At 46.3% G+C, this 17,033-nt stretch overlaps 1 long non-coding RNA gene across 1 annotated transcript in view; it reads left to right on the forward strand.

The window, feature by feature from the left end:
* LOC140425713 (uncharacterized) overlaps positions 1-16,044 on the forward strand; it is a 33,458-nt gene extending 17,414 nt beyond the window's left edge. Inside the window, exons 2-3 of the long non-coding RNA XR_011947944.1 lie at positions 11,901-11,999; positions 15,144-16,044. This is a non-coding gene — a long non-coding RNA (uncharacterized lncRNA). The remainder of the gene's footprint in view (positions 1-11,900; positions 12,000-15,143) is intronic.
* The last annotated feature ends 989 nt before the right edge of the window (positions 16,045-17,033 follow it).

The raw sequence follows: 17,033 nt of genomic DNA on the forward strand, positions 1-17,033 counted from the left end.
CCACCAATGCATCCACTATTTCTAAGGCCACTTCCTTAAGTACTCTGGGATGTAGATTATCAGCCCCTGGGGATTTATCAGCCTTCAATCCCATCATTTCCACAGTACCATTTCTCTACTAATTTTGATCTCCCTCAATTCTTCCCTCTCACTAAATCTTGCATTCTCCAACATTTTGGTATCTGATTTGTGTCCTCTTTTGTGAAGACAGAACCAAAGTATGTATTCAAATGCTCAGCCATTTCTTTGTCCCCTATTATACGTTCCCCCATTTCTGCTTGTAGGGGACCTACATTCATCTTCACCAATCTTTTTCTCTTCATGTACTTATAGAAACTCTTGGGGGTCAGTCTTTATTTTCCCTGAAAGCTTTCTATTGTACTGTATTTGCCCCTTCTTAATCAATCCCTTGGTCCTTTTTTGCTGAATTCAAAACTGCTCCCAATCCTCAGACCAATTATTTTTCTTGGCCAATCTGGCTGCTTCTTATTTGTATCGGATACTATCTCTAATTTCCTTTGTCAGCCATAGATTGACCCTCTTACCCATTTTGCTTTTGTGCCAGACAGGAATAAACTATTGTTGCAGTTCCTCCATGTATTCCTTGAATGTTCACCATTGTCTATTTACTGTCATCCCTTTAAGTAACTCTCCCCAATCTATCAAGGCCAACTCACACCTCATTGCTTCATAGTTTCCTTTATTCAGATTCAGCACTCTAGTCTCCGAATCAACTACTTCACTCTCCATCTTGATAAAAAATTCCATCATGTTATGGTCGCTGATCCCCAAAGAGTCTCGCACAGCTAGATTGGTAATGATTCACTTCTCATTACACAGTAGCCAGTCTAAGACGACCTGCTCTCTAGTTGGTTCCTCCACATATTGGTCAAGAAAACCATCTTGTATACACTCCAGGAATTCCTCCTCAATGTTACTGTGGCTAATTTGATTTTCCCAATCTATGTGCAGATTAAAATCACCCATGATCACAGATATTTCCTTATCACATGCGTCTCACTGAAAAAGCATGAAAAAGCATGAAAAACCATGAAGAAATATGAAAAAACATGAAAAAACATAGGACATACATAAATGCACAATGTAAATACATAGATACAGGTATCGGATGAAGCATACAGAGTGTAATACTACTCAGTAGAGAAGGTGAGTGAAGAGATCGGATCAGTCCGTAAGAGGGTCATTCAGAGTTTGGTAACAGCGGGGAAGAAACTGTTTTGGAATCTGTTACATAGAACATAGAACAGTACAGCACAGAACAGGCGCTTCGGCCCTCGATGTTGTGCCGAGCATTGTCCGAAATCAAGATCAAGCTATCCCACTCCCTGTCATTCTGGTGTGCTCCATGTGCCTATCCAATAACCGCTTGAAAGTTCCTAAATGTCCGACTCTGCTATCACAGCAGGCAGTCCATTCCACACCCTAACTACTCTCTGAGTAAAGAACCTACCTCGGACATCCTTCCTATATCTCCCACCCTGAATCTTATAGTTATGCCCGCTTGTAACAGCTACATCCACCCGAGGAAATAATCTCTGAACGTCCACTCTATCTATCCCCCTCATTATCTTATAAACCTCTATTAAGTCGCCTCTCACCCTCCTCCACTCCAAAGAGAAAAGCCCTAGCTCCCTCAACCTTTCCTCATAAGACCTATCCTGCAAACCAGGCAGCATCCTGGTAAATCTCTTTTGCACCCTTTCCAATGCTTCCGCATCCTTCCTATAATGAGGTGACCAGAACTGCACACAATACTCCAAATGTGGTCTCACCAGGGTCATGTATAGTTGCAGCATAACCCCGTCGTGGCTCTTAAACTCAAGCCCCCTGTTAATAAATGCTAACACATTATAAGCCTTCTTCACGGCTCTATCCACTTGAGTGACAACCTTCAGAGATCTGTGGACATGAACCCCAAGATCTCTCTGTTCCTCCACATTCCTCAGAACCCTGCCGTTGACCCTGTAATCCGCATTCAAATTTTTTTCTAAATGAATTAATCACCTCGCACTTATCAGGGTTAAACACCAACTGCCATTTTTCGGCCCAGCTCTGCATCCTATCAATGTCTCTTTGCAGCCTACAACAGCCCTCCACCTCATCCACTACTCCACCAATCTTGGTGTCATCAACAAATTTACTGACCCACCCTTCGCCCCCTCCTCCAAGTCATTGATAAAAATCACAAATAGCAGAGGACCCAGCACTTGGGTACACCGCTGGTAACTGGTCTCCAGTCTGAAAATTTTCCATCCACCACCACCCTCTGTCTTCTATGTGATAGCCAGTTACTTATCCAATTGGCCAAATTTCCCTCGATCCCACACCGTACTTTCTTCATGAGCAGACCATGGGGATCCTTATCAAACGCCTTACTAAAATCCATTTATACGACATCAACTGCTCTACCTTCATCTACACACTTAGTTACCTCCTCAAAAAATTCAATCAAATTCGTAAGGCAAGATCTACCCTTCACAAATCCGTGTTGACTATCCCGGATTAAGCTGCATCTTTCCAAATGGTCATAAATCCTATCCTTCAGGACCTTTTCCATTATCTTCCCAACCACCGAAGTAAGACTGACTGGCCTATAATTAGCAGGGTCATTCCTATTCCCTTTCTTAAACAGAGGAACAACATTCGCCACTCTCCATTCCTTTGGCAATATCCCCGTGGACAACGAGGACCCAAAGATCAAAGCCAAATGCTCTGCAATCTCATCCTTTGCCTCCCAAAGAATCCTTGGGTATATCCCATCTGGCCCAGGGGACTTGTCGACCCTCAGGTTTTTCAAAATTGCTAATACATCCTTCCTCAGAACATCTATTTCCTCCATCCTACCCGCCTGAAACACACTCTCATCCTCAAAAACATGGCCCCTCTCCTTTGTGAACACTGAAGAAAAGTATTCATTCAATGCCTCTCCTATTTCTTCTGACTCCATGCACAAGTTTCCACTACTGTCCTTGAACCGCCCGACCCTCACCCTAGTCATTCTTTTATTTCTCACATAAGAGTAAAAAGCCTTGGGGTTTTCCTTGATCCGACCCGCCAAGGACTTCTCATGTCCCCTCCTAGCTCTCCTAAGCCCTTTTTTCAGCTCATTCCTTGCTACCTTGAAACCCTAAAGCGACCCTACTGAACCTTGTTTTCTCATCCTTACATACTCTTCCTTTTTCCTCTTGACAAGATATTCAACCTCTTTTGTGAACCATGGTTCCCTCACACGGCCATTTCCTCCCTGCCTGACAGGAACATGCTTACCAAGGACACGCAGTATTTGTTCCTTGAACAAGCTCCACTTTTCATTTGTGACTTTCCCTGACCGTTTCTGTTCCCATCCTATGCTCCCTAATTCTTGCCTAATCGCATCATAATTACCCCTCCCCCAATTATAAACCTTGCCCTGCCGTATGGCCCTATCTCTCCATTGCAATAGTGAAAGACACTTGGCCCGGTTCATTACCCAGTACCAAATCCAATGTGGCCCCCCCTCTTGTCGATCTATCCACATATTATGTCAGGAAACCCTCCTGCACACACTGTACAAAAACTGCCCCATCCGAACTGTTCGACCTATAGAGGTTCCAATCAATATTTGGTTAGTGCGTGTTCTTTTGTATCTCCTGCACAATTGAAGGCATTGGAAGAGAGAATAATCCAGGTGGGAAGGGTCTTTGATTATGCTGCCTGATTTCCAAAGGCAGCGGGAGGTGCAGACAGAGTCAATAGATGGGAGGCAGTTTTGCGTGATGGACTGGGCTGTGTTCACGACCCGCTTACGGTTTTAGCCAGAGCAGTTGTCATACCAGGCTGTGATGCAGCCAGATAGGATGCCTTCTATGGTGCACTTATAAAAATTGGTAAGAGTCAATGCTATTGGCTCAGTGGGCTAGACAGCTGATTTGTGATGCAGAACAAAGCCAGCAGTGTGGGGTCAGTTCCTGTACCGGCTGAGAATTTTGAAGTCTCACTCTGTGTACCCAAACAAGCACCAGAATGTGATGACTAGGGGCTTTTCACATTAACTTCGTTGCACTGTTAATGTAAGCCTACTTGTGACAATAAAGATTATTATTATTATTTAATATATTCTCATTGTGTGTATGCATTCTTGTGTGTGTGTGTATATATTATATATATATGTGCAAATATTCCATCATATTCTCTCAGCTGGGTGCTTCAATTACAGATGCTTGTTGTCTACATTTGATCAGATCCCAATACAATGCATTCCTAAAATTAATCGGAACATCGAAACACAAATTGACTGTAGACAGCAGATTGCTCCAATACTAGTATTGTCGCAGTACAAAAAAACACCTGGTATGAGAACTGAGCCAAGGTGCAATAACTCTGTGAGTCTGTATTAAAGAAGGACACCAATATGATGAACACAAAAGTCCTAAGAAAACATGCAATTGGCATGGGAACAAATAATAACAGTTACGCTGAATCACACCAATTCATTTTGTTATTTACAATGTTCAGGATTTTTCTTCAAGCTGCCATTTAGAAAGTACCCCGAGAGACTGAGTAATGCACTGGGTTAGTACACTATAGGGCCTGGAGTTAAAGCAAGTTCTGACTGATGAGATGACATTCTTCTCTCTTTGCTGCATGTCAGGAATCTGCAGGAAATATGTCCGCTAAGGCTCTGGCAGGAAAGCATCCACGGCACCAAAATGCCCTACTTTGGAATAATTCGTCAACCTCACTCAGAAAGGTAATAAGAGTGTTGGTGTGGAAAAAGGGAATGTTGCACCGATGCATTGAAGGATTTTCTTCTGAAGTGGATTGAATCTTGGGACTTTGAATACATGGATGGCTATGCTGTACCTACCTTGGAAGCTTTTGATACTGGCATTGAGTGTTTGAAGTACCAATATGTGATGAGAGTAGGAAGCTTTGTCTGGTTAGACTTGTATACGTCATTAATTAATATTGTTGGACAAAGGGTTAAGTTAAGTATTTTCTTAATAATAATAATAATAATAATAATCACTTATTGCCACAAGTAGGCTTCAATGAAGTTACTGTGAAACATCCCTAGTCGCCACATTCCGGCGCCTGTTCGGGGAGGCCGGTACGGAAATTGAACCCGCGCTGCTGCCTTGTTCTGCATTACAAGCCAGCTGTTTAACCCACTGTGCTAAACCAGCCTCTCTTGAGATGAAACTGGTGGCTTGGAATTGATTAACCTGTTCATCCTGCATGCCAACCTTTCTCACTTTGCCTTGACAAGAGGAGCATAAACAGGAGCAAGGAGTTGTTGGAACGAATGACCTGTTCTGTGGTATTTAACCATAGAATAAAAAACAACAAAGATAGTCTCCTCTTCTCCAATGTACCATCCCCTGATTCTGTTGGCTAATTCAATACAGTAGGGAGCAGACTTTTGAGGAGCAGGAAATAATAATTACGGGTGAGAACTGGATGCAGAAGTTCCGCCCAAATTTTCAACAAATCCAATTTTTGCCACCAAAGCGAAGGGAGAGGGTCATAGTTTACACAGGAGGGAAACCTGAACTCAGCAGGCCATTTGAACTTAGTGTTGAGTTCAAAAAGGCACCATTTTAGCTGATTCAAACCTACAGTCTGGGAGTCACACATTTATGCACTAGACGTAAATGCTCTTGAAGGGTAGAAAAGATCTGATTAAGTGTCATGATCTGAAGGGATTTTTTTATTACCTTAATCCATAAAATGAAAAAAGACTGAAATGCTCAGTGAGATTTAAAGACAAAATCTTCTGCTGGACTACTTTGATTGACAGGCCATCTGGGGTAGGTTGGAGAAAAAATACCATTTTGTCATGCAGTTTCAATAGAATTCTTTATTTACATTTTCCCAAGCCCTATTCTAGTGTCATTATCAATACTTAGTTAAGTGCCTAAAGCTCTAATTATCACAGCAGATACTAATGACTTCACAGTTTGAGTTACAATTTAAAAAGGCAAGTAAAAGATTTATTGCATTTGATTTGGGGTGTGAATAAAAGTGTGTTTGTTTTTATAAGTGATTAACCACTTGAGGATATTTAGTCTTTGAATGGTTGCAGCTTCAACAACACTCAAGAGGCTTGACACCATCCAAGATAAAGCAGCCTGCTTTATTGGCATCCCCATCCACCACCTTAAACATTCATTCCATCCATGTGCCACTGACACATAATATCAGTGGTGTGTACCTTCTACAAGTTGCACTGTAGCAATTCACCAAAGCTCCTTCATCAGGACAACCCATGACCTTGACAACCTAGAAAAACAACAGCAGCAGGCACAAGGGAACACCATCACCTGCAAGTTCCCTTTCAAGTCATACCACCATCCTGACTTGAACATATTGCTCTTCCTTCACGGTAAAAATCCGAGAATTCTCTCCCTAAATGCATTTTGGATGTACCTATAAAAGATGGACTGCAGTGATTGAAGAAGGTGGCTCACTACTACATTCTCAAAGACTGTTTGGGATGGGCAGGAAATGCTGTCCTTACCACTAATAGGGTGGCACTGTAGCACAGTGGTTAGTACTGTAGCTTCACAGCACCATGGTCCCAGGTTCGATTCCCAGCTTGGGTCACTGTCTGTGCGGAGTCTGCACATTCTCCCTGTGTCTGCTCCGGTTTCCTCCGGGTGCTCTGGTTTCCTCCCACAGTCCTGAAAGACGTGCTGCGAGGTGAATTGGTCATTCTGAATTCTCCTTCAGTGTACCCGAACAGGCGCCGGAATGTGGCGACTAGGGGCTTTTCACAGTAACTTCATTGTTAATGTAAGCCCACTTGTGACAATAAAGATTATTATTATTGTTGAAACAAATAAAAACTTATTATGCACAGGACCATTGCAGACATCAGAGGAGTCTCTTTCTATCCATCAGTCGGGTCTCCAAACGCTGTGAAATTATCCAAAACACAGCAGTAAAGATTCTTACTCTGCCCCCTGACAAGTCAGAGAGAAATGCATACTAAAAAAAATCAGCCAGCGTGCTCACAGGAATATTTATGTGGATCCTGGTAAGGCCAGATGGCTTTAATGAAATTTACATTCAGACAGGCTCCAGAAAATGTTGAGATCCATGGAAGATGAATGGTACGGATATTAAAGCCTGCCAATACTTATGCATCATATCCCAGAATATATCACTACCTTCAGGAGGGGAATGGCGGTGGGGCAGGAGGGTGGTTGGGGGGGTGGGGGGGGGGGGGGGGGGGGGGGGGGTGAATACTGGAAAGAAATACAAATCCCAAAGCTGAATGGAGAACATTTCGCTGCTCTCATACACCTCCATGACTCTTCAATTCTGATTTTGTTTTCCCTCCTGTACCATTCACACTTCAGAATCGCCATAGCCAAATGATAACTGTCATTCAAAGGCAACTCATAAAAACCAATTAGAAACACACAGCTGGTCCTGGTCATGCCAAGTTTGTATCTTACCCCACGGTCTCTCATTCTTACAGAACTTGCTGCCTGATGTCCTATCTCAGGTTGCATCTCGCTCACATCCCACCTGCCACATGTCCATCCCTGCTGAGGCCTCTCTTTTTTCAGCTGTTTGACTGTGCAAATCCTGCATAAAAAACAACATTTGTTATTAAAATTAGTAACCGAGCATATTTGTGCTTAGTCTAGTTCTCACATGTGTCCAAGGCTTCAACAAATTACTAATAATTAGCACAAATGAGCAATATCACTCATAGTGCAGTTGTAATGCAATCTGAACATTGACATTAATGGCAATGCAAACACACATTTAGGTGACTGCGTACTAGTCCCAAATCAGGGCCAGCAGAACTTTATGAGTGGGGTGTTTCATACATTGCCCTTCGAACATAGCTGTCCAAATGCTGCAGAAAAATGTCATGTGGATCTGTACTGTTCTCTGTATGGCATTGTGGTTTCTCCTGTACCTAGAATGAAGACTACATCCTAAAACCCGAACTCAGGCCAGTTTAGTTCTGTTATATCTTGCTTTGTTGACATGCCTTGATGCGCCTCACAGGCTCGGGCATTTTCTAAACTAGAAGCAACACGAAACAACAATGTTGCAAAGCTGGCTAACTACTGCAAGAAACCTTCAGCCTACCAGCAACAAAACAGTCTCATGTATATTCCACCTCCACAATGCCAGCAACAAGAGAGAAGAGAACTCGACATCTCCTTTCATGGCAAGAGACTGAATCACAAACATCATCTCCTTTATCACGGTCTTACCCTTGTGCAACAGTGACATTCAGAAAACATATGATCAAAACGCAAAACCACCTCCTCAATAAACTTGTTAGCTCGTGCTAGAACCAGTCTAGTAGATACCCAGTTCAACACAACAATGCCTATCATCTTGAGTAACCTTCGATCAATTCAACTTCTCTGCCTCCCAGTACTCACAACAGACGGGAGTGAAACTCTGCCTCCCAGTCCTGAGCATCATCTCGCCCCTTCACTTAAGGAGTGAGATTACAACAAGAAAGCTCCTGGAGAAGGTTTACGTGAACCCAAATCTGATGTTATACAATGGACTTAACAATCCACCTGAAATGAAAAAATGAAATGAAAATCGCTTATTGTCACAAGTAGGCTTCAATGAAGTTACTGTGAAAAGCCCCTAGTTGCCACATTCCGGCGCCTGTTCGGGGAGGCTGGTATGGGAATTGAACCGTGCTGCTGGGCCTGCCTTGGTCTGCTTTAAAAGCCAGATATTTAGCCCAGTGTGCTAAACCAGCCCCAGTGCTGACCCCACCTACTGCTCACCTCCCATCACAGTAGCCTGGATGGCTAAGACCACCGTGCCAAGGAATAATGGCAGAGGCCCTGTCACAGCAGGAATGGAATCAGCACACCACCATTAAAAAACGCTCGCTCATCACAGATTCCACAGCCTGCCCACCCGACTTTAACCTGCCATGCCAACATTGGGCACTCCTGAACTATTTCCGCAGTCGCCAAGGACTTTGTGCAGCAAATTGGCCTGAGTGGGGCCTTGCAGGGAACCCAGACTGCAGCTGTGGTGCACCCCAATCAATGGCTCACATCATTGAAGACTGCCCCGGACAAAATTCTGCAGGGAGCTCCATTTAGCCACTGTGGAAGCCATTGCCCCGCTAACACTAGAAACAATGCCTTGCATTGTTGCAAACATGATGTTACTTTGAAGTGACACAAGTGGTCAGATTTTCCTCAGTCTATATCCTGAGTTATGTGTCACTTTCTGTGCATGGTGGGTACCTGTATCCATTGTTACAGCGCCAGAAGAGATCGCAGGAAATTTAAAGGAGCCCATTATCCCTGATGATTGTAGCAAATCATTTACTGAAATCAAGGCCTTTTGTGGAAAACCTATTGGGCTGATGTGGAGGAGAGTCAGATTCCCCCCTGTCATTGCCAGAAGTCTTCATGTAGTGGTTGCAGGGATTGATCATACGTAGGGCAGAAGGGAGAGTAATGGGATGAAAGCCTAGACCCTGCCTCTCCACTGGTATTAATAGGTGGCAGGTATCATAATATGGGTTTTACAGTTCCAAGAATGGCCATGCATGGTGTTGCTCCACCATGCAGGCTAGCTGCTTACAGAGTGTTCTTCTGGACTGTTCTCTGACCATGTGACTACATACATCACACTGTGGACTGTGCCACACTCCAGTCCCAGATTAATCCTTGCTCTGTTGAACATCTTACATTATAATGCATGGAGGCACATAGCATCATAACAGGTTGAAAAGGAGAGACCAGCAGTAATATTGGATTGGGACAATGGAAAGGAAAAGTAAGTTCAAGGCAAGGAATTCTTAATACCCTAATTTAACTTTACCCTTACTCCATTATAGTGTATTGAAAATTACTTTCTGTGATTTGTCCATTTAAGGGTATGATACCTACATGTACCAGCAGAGGGAGTCTACTAGGAAGTAAATAATAAGTAATAAAGGATCCAGGTTTGTAGCTCATTCTGTTCTAATTTTAAATGTCGCTGTCTGAAGATAATATTTCTGCCCAAGAACTTCACATCCAAGATAGATTTGTGTCAGGAAAGAGAGTGATATTCCAGGCAAAATACGATACAATGGCATAGTTATATGAGGTTTTAACAAGAGCTAAATAAAGCAGGTTATTAGGGGGAGTATGGATTGAATTTTTTACCCTGATTCTATCCCATATTACAACTAGCTTGGATTGCTTTGTGCTGTCATTCTATGGAAAAGAAGCATCTAATTTTGAGAGGCATTGTGGTTAACCACAAATTAGGAAATCACCACAAATGAAAATAAACAAAAGCCAAATTGTGCCTCAGTGTTAAATAAAATCTCAAATTAATGGGGTAGTTTATTTTCTTATTTCTTCCTTCTATTTATCTGAAGCTGAAAACTGCAGAGCCAAACTCTGATCTTAAACATGCCTATTCTGACAGTAAATATTTTGATTCCATTAAGGGTATAATTTCCTCTGATAGTGTACTGATGAATTCTTGTGTGTAACAAGCCTTGCTGTGCTATTTTAACAAAGCTGTTAGCTAGATAATTTTAAACAGTTTGGCCATTGATTAAGATAGCACAGAAATGGATTTTAAATGAATGCATTAGGTAGTGTCCTAATTGAGGGATGTTACGGGCAGATTCTCCATTCCTCAGTCTAACTGCTCCCGCCAGCGGAGAGTCAGGACTAGTCCCCATTGATGCTAGGAGCGTTGCCCAGATGCTATTTGCATACCTTGGTTTCCCTTTGCTTTGCAATCTTGGCCCGCCATTTTCAATTGGCACCCCAAAACCAACATCCAGCAGCAGGTCTCCCACTCTCCAATAACGCAAATGTTGAATCCCACGCACTGTCAAGGGGAGCACCCCTAACCCCTCACCAAGGAGGGGCATCCTTCGCCCCACCACAGGAATATCAGATCACCCTCCCTGCACAACACGCTCACATGAGGGTTGACCGACCAACCCCCCCCCCCCCAAACCTGACCACCTTCAGCTCCCCGCTTCAGAAAGCCCCCCCCCCACCCCCCCCCCCCCCCACCACCACCACCCCCCCCACCCCCCTCCCTTCAGGCCTCCCCCTTCAGTCCTCAACCCCTGACATTGCCAAAGGGGCATTGACCACTGGCACAATAGCACTGACACCATTGCAGTGATACCCTGGCCTGGTCCGATTAACTCTCAGGCGGGTCAAGGATGTGGGCTCACTGCTCCATTGCCCCTCTGTCGTTGTCAGGTTAGGATCAATAGAGGGTACTTGAGGTGCTTTCAAGTGTGAAGAGAAAGAATGGGTCTTTGTCTCCACAAGGACAGTGTGATGGTCACTTCTACCAATACTGTCATGGACAGATGCATCTGCAGCAGGCAGGTTGGTGAGGACGAGGTCAAGTATGTTTGTCCCTCTTGTTGGTTCCCTCACACCTGCTGCAGTCCAACTCTAGCAGCTATGACCTTTATGACATGGCTATCTCAGTCTGTAGTGGTACTACCAAGCCACCCTTGGTGATAGACATTGACTTCCCTCACCCGGAGTATATTCTGTATCCTTGTCCCCCTCAGTGCTTCCTCCCAGTGGTGTTCAACATGGAGGTGTACTGATTCATCAGTTGACGGTGGATGGTACGTGGTAATCAGCAGGAGGTTTCCTTGTCCATGTTTAACCTGAAGCATGGGGTCCAGAGTAGATGTTGAGGACTCCCAGGGCAACTCCCTCCTGACTATATACCACTGTGTCATCACCTCTGCTGGGTCGGTCCTGCTCTCCCAATTTTGGCACAAGCCCCCAGATGTTAGTGAGGGGAATTTTTGCAGGGTCGACAGAGATGGGTTTGTTGTTGTCGTTTCCGGTGCCTGGTTCAATGCCGGGTGGTCCGTCCGTTTTCATTCTTTTTTTGTGTTTTCAAAGCGGTTGAGTACAACTGAATGGCTTCCCAGGTCATTTCAGCCGGCATTTAAGGGACAACCACACTGCTGTGGGTCTGGAGTCACATGTAGGCCAGACCAGGTAAGGATGACAGATTTATTTTCCTTTCCTAAAGGACATTAGTGAACCAAATGGGTTTTTATGACAATCGACAATGGTTTCATGGTCATAATTAGACTTTTAGTCACAGATATTTTATTCAGTATAAATTTCATCACCTGCCATGGTGAGATTCGAACCTGGGTCCCCAGAGCATTACCCTGGGTCTCTGGATTACTAGTCCAGCGACAATACCATTCCGCCACCACCTCCTCTTGCTCTGTGCAATTGAATGAATGCCCAGCATTTCAAAGGATTTCAGGGGATTTAAAGCCTTTTCAAGTGTTGAGGACTTTCTAGGAAGTCTCTGATACTTCAAGAAGCAGTTTCGAAGGCATGTTAGAAAAGGGAAAGTGTCCCTGCATTGATTCTTTGCTGAACTGCCTGGACTGCTCATCAGCTGTCAGGCAGAGCAGTCCAGGGTGAGGAGGCCACTTCAGAGTTTAAAAGTCTCACCAGGACGATGCTGTTGAACAGAGAGCTGCCTGAGATCATCATTCCAAGGCAGATCTTCAGGTTGCCCAGGGCTGGAAGAGGCAGTCCAGATACAGGACGTTCATCCCATGAGAGGGTCCTGGAGTAAAGCCTTCACCCACAGCACGAGGCATACCCAACTTCCAGGAGCTTCTGGAACCCCCCTCTTCAGCCTGTCAGCAGCGGAGGGGCACATTAGCAATAGGATATAGCCTTGACGCCCCCCACCCCTTGAGGTCCACAGTGCCAGGGCTACACTTGGCCATACCTCGACCTAAGTCCACCCAGTGCACTTCCTGCTGTGGGGGTCAGACAAAATGCGAGGAGGTAGATTCAGGCTTCCAGCAAGTTAATTGCATGCTCATGCATGCAAATTAGCACTTTGCATGCTCCCATTGGCATGGGGCGGAGACTGGGGGCGGGTCTGCCTCCTGATGTCGATCCCATTTCGCAGCCGACGCTCCATTCTCCGCCTGATCGGTATCCCCGATCATAATTGCAGAGAACAGAGAATCCTGTCCAATGTCTTTAGAATTTGGGCAAAAGTTTCCACCTCAACACTGCAAATCTGAACCGTGATCGGGTGAAGAATCGGGCGCGCGGACTTTGTGTGTACCCCTTGGGATTGGGGTGGCCTGGATAAGACTGTCATTGCTGCAGTCTGTCTTTTCTATGCACCCTTTTGGTACTACTTACAGGCTCCTGACTGCTCACAGTGCTGCGTGCTGCCTGTATCCTTTAAATGCTCAGAAGGCCTCTGGTCATCTGGGAGCCCATCCGGCCACCTCACCTCTCCATGGTTCTCTACCCCTCTTCGATCAGAGGACTCACCAGTTACCCACATCCCTCCGGATCACCAGCTGTCTCTTCCTGGTGAGACTGGCAGCACTGACTGCCTCTGCCATCACCTCCCAGGAGATTTTCAGGGGACAGGCTGGAGTCTACGGCCCACGCAGGGGAAGAGGGTGTCCCTCCACTCCTCATTGGCATGGAGCTGTGGGTCACCTCGGACTCCCGACCTAGGAGGCAGGTCTTCTCTGAGTCATCTTGGTGGCTGCAGTGAGTGTGAGGTAAATGAACTGCATAAACGCAGCTCCAGCTGCCAGGCCCTTTCCCTGGACCGGGAATTGCTCGGAATTCGTGCCAACAGAGGGTTGGCTCATTAGCATCTCCTGAAGTTCTCCACAAATAGCACCTCCAATGGAAATGTGAACTGCAAGCAATTCAGTCAACACTTAGGGCACGCTCTAACGGAAAAGTTTCTAAGTGTCATTTGTGGAGCGTTTTGCTGTGAGGTTCCGCCGGCTTTCTCGACGAGTTTCCCACTGCTATCTAACCACACTTAGTCACTTCTTTGGGCCCCAGGGAATTATTCACCAGTTTAGCCCAGACTGAGAATTATTTTCATCACTAGGGAGCTGAACGTGATGGCCAGTTCAGATTCTCCGATAACGGGCCGCCATTTATAAACGGTGCCCCGATCTCTATGTGAGTTTGCACCTCCACCCATGGGCTATGTCACCTCCTCTCACATATCGGCATTACTTCACCCCCCCCCCCCAAGCAATGGAACCCTGCTATGGGGTCGCTGCCCTCACCCCTTCAGATTCCCCCACACCCATTCACAGGCTCCGCCATTCCAGGTGCCCCACCCTTCAACCCTCCAAACCACCCAGAAGCCCCTTCCTACCTGCCCTGCACCCCGTCCCCCCACCCTTCATACATCCCCTCCACCCTCTAGTCATGGGCGTGGCCCCCCTCAGGCCTTGACCCTTGGCAATATCACCCTGGCAACCAGGCATCCTTGGCAGGGTGGCAGTGCCACTGTACCAGCCTGGCAGTCCCAAGGTACCCATGTTCCAGGGCCCGGGAGACCCCCCCAGGTGCCATTCTGCCTGGTCCAAGTTTGTGCCGACCAGTACTGAACGGCGCCCGGCCGGGGCCTCCCTGGGAGGCCGGTACATCCCGGGAGACCGGTAGATCCTCCATGAGTGTGCCGAATTAGGTTAAAAACTTACTTAAGCGAGTGCGTCTTGGTAAAGCCCACTGTGCTTGATTTCCTGATTTTGACGTCTTGCGAGATCTGGATAGTTCCCGCGAGGCGTACCGGCTGCAGAGAAGCCCGCGGGAGGCTTCACCCGGCATCTACCGGCCGCGCCACGTTCGCCTCAACGGAACTGGTAGAACCCACCCCTAGTCTGCCATATGGAGAATTTCACCCTTTGGCTCCAACATTTTTTCCCTGTGTCAACAATGTTTTAAATCACTTTTTTAAAAATTCCAATTAGTCTTTTAGAAAGTTCACCAGATCGCCACTGTTGATTACCATGAGGTAATTTCCAATTGACTTTCCAGCAATGCAGTGAACAAGTGCACCTCTGCTACATTTTGGCTCATTTTGGACATGTGGGCTGCATCCTGCCTTACCACAGAGACTGGTGAGGATTCTTCTTCTCCTTTTTGAATTTTTGCAAATGTGCCTCAAGTGATCATTGCACAAAAATGCCTGAACTGACCATAATGTTTCGACAGTAGGTTGGCATGCGGCAGAGAAATGAGGAGCCAATTCCGGGTGACCTATCTCAAGGGAGTGTTTCAGTGCCCAAACCCTTGAGCTTGCCATTTACTAAAATCATGTCCCTTGCCTTGCAGGAACAGCAATGGATGAGCCCGGGCTTCCCAAGAGCAAAGCGCCTCTTTCAAACCTCAACAGCACCTCGGAGGAGATTTCAGAGGAGGACATCAAAGATACAAAGAAGAAAGAAAAGTACAGCACAGGAACAGACCCTTCGGCCCTCCAAGCCTGCGCTGACCATGCTGCCCGTCAAAACTAAAATCTTCTAAAAGAACAACATTACAGCTATTAACCATTGACCCTGTCTACACCCCCCGCTGCCTTGGGAAAGCAGGTAGCATAATCAAAGATCCCTCCCACCCGTGTTATTCTCTCTCCCAACCTCTTCCATCGGCAGGAGATACAAAAGTCTGCAAATACGCACTAACAGCTTCTTCCCCACTGTTACCAGACTCCTGAATGATCCTCTTATGGACTGATCTGATATCTCCACACATCTTCTCTACTGTTGTAGCACTACACTCATAGAATCATAGAATCATAGAATTTACAGTGGAGAAGGGGGCCATTCGGCCCATCGAGTCTGCACCGGCCCTTGGAAAGAGCACCCTACCTAAGCCCACACCTCCGCCCTATCCCCGTACCTCCACCCTATCCCCACACCTCCACCCTATCCCTGTAACCCCACCTAACCTTTTTTTGGACACTGAAGGCAATTTAGCATGGCCAATCTACCTAACCTGCACATCTTTGTTCTGTGGCAGGAAACCGGAGCACCCAGAGGAAACCCACGCAGACATGGAGTTAATGTGCAGACTCCACACAGATAGTGACCCAAGCCAGGAATCGAACCTGGGACCCTGGAGCTGTGAAGCAACTGTGCTAACCACTGTGCTACCATGCTTCATCTGATGTCTATGTCTGTGTATTTCATTGTGTATTCATTGTATGTCCTATCTGCCTGGACTGCATGCAGAATAATACTTTTCACTTTACCTTGGTACATGTGACAATAAATCTAAATCAAATCAAATCAAAACCGCACGATCTACCATCGCAGAGATAAGTACCTCAGTGAGCAATCTTAGTGCACAGGCCCCTGTGTCACTATCTGGTCAGCACCATACTGCTTTGGCTGCACATCAGGTGCAGGATGGTGGTGCAAGATGTTGTGGCGCCGCTGGTCAACAAGTCTCCTAATAGGCGAACCTGGAAGTGACCAGGCATCCCTGGACCTCCTGCCCTGGCACAGCCTGACTGCCTGTCCTCCTTCCTCCGAATCCTCCTTGGGCTCCCTCGACTGCTCCTCCTCCTTATCAGGGAAGTGGCACGTTCTTCCTTGTCCTCTTCCAGCATTTGGCCCCACTGCTGCGCCAAGTTGTGGAGGGCACAGCACAGCACAACAATGCAGGAGACCTTCTGGGGGGTGTACTGAAATGCAACCCTGGACCAGCTGAGGCAGCAGAAGTGCATCCTTAGGACCCCAATGCACTATTCTCTCGCTGACCAGGTGGCAATGCGTACCTCATTACACCAGGACTCCACATCGGTCTGAGGCCTCCGCACTGACATCATCAGCCATGACCTCAAGGGGTATCCCTTGTCCCCCACGAGCCATCCTGGCAGTCTGGGGTGGTCATCGAAGACTCTGCGGATCTGCGAGTGCCCCTGTACGAAGCTGTTCTGCATTCACCCAGGGAAGTGTGCACAGACGTGCATAATGGTCATGTGGTAGTCACAGACAAGTTGCACATTCAAGGAGTGGAATTCTTTGTGATTGACAAAGGGCAGTCCCTGATGCGATTGTGCTCTCAGGTCCAAATGTGTCCCATTGATGGCCCCTCAACCTGCAGCAGTCCAGTGATGGAAATAAATACCAACTTGATGGGCCCGATTGAGGTCAAAGTTAATGTACTCAGAGACCCAGGCATAAAGAGCATCTGTGACCAGCCGGATGCCCTTGTGGG

Source organism: Scyliorhinus torazame, chromosome 6 (assembly GCF_047496885.1).
Source record: "Scyliorhinus torazame isolate Kashiwa2021f chromosome 6, sScyTor2.1, whole genome shotgun sequence".
Classification (NCBI taxonomy): domain Eukaryota; kingdom Metazoa; phylum Chordata; class Chondrichthyes; order Carcharhiniformes; family Scyliorhinidae; genus Scyliorhinus; species Scyliorhinus torazame.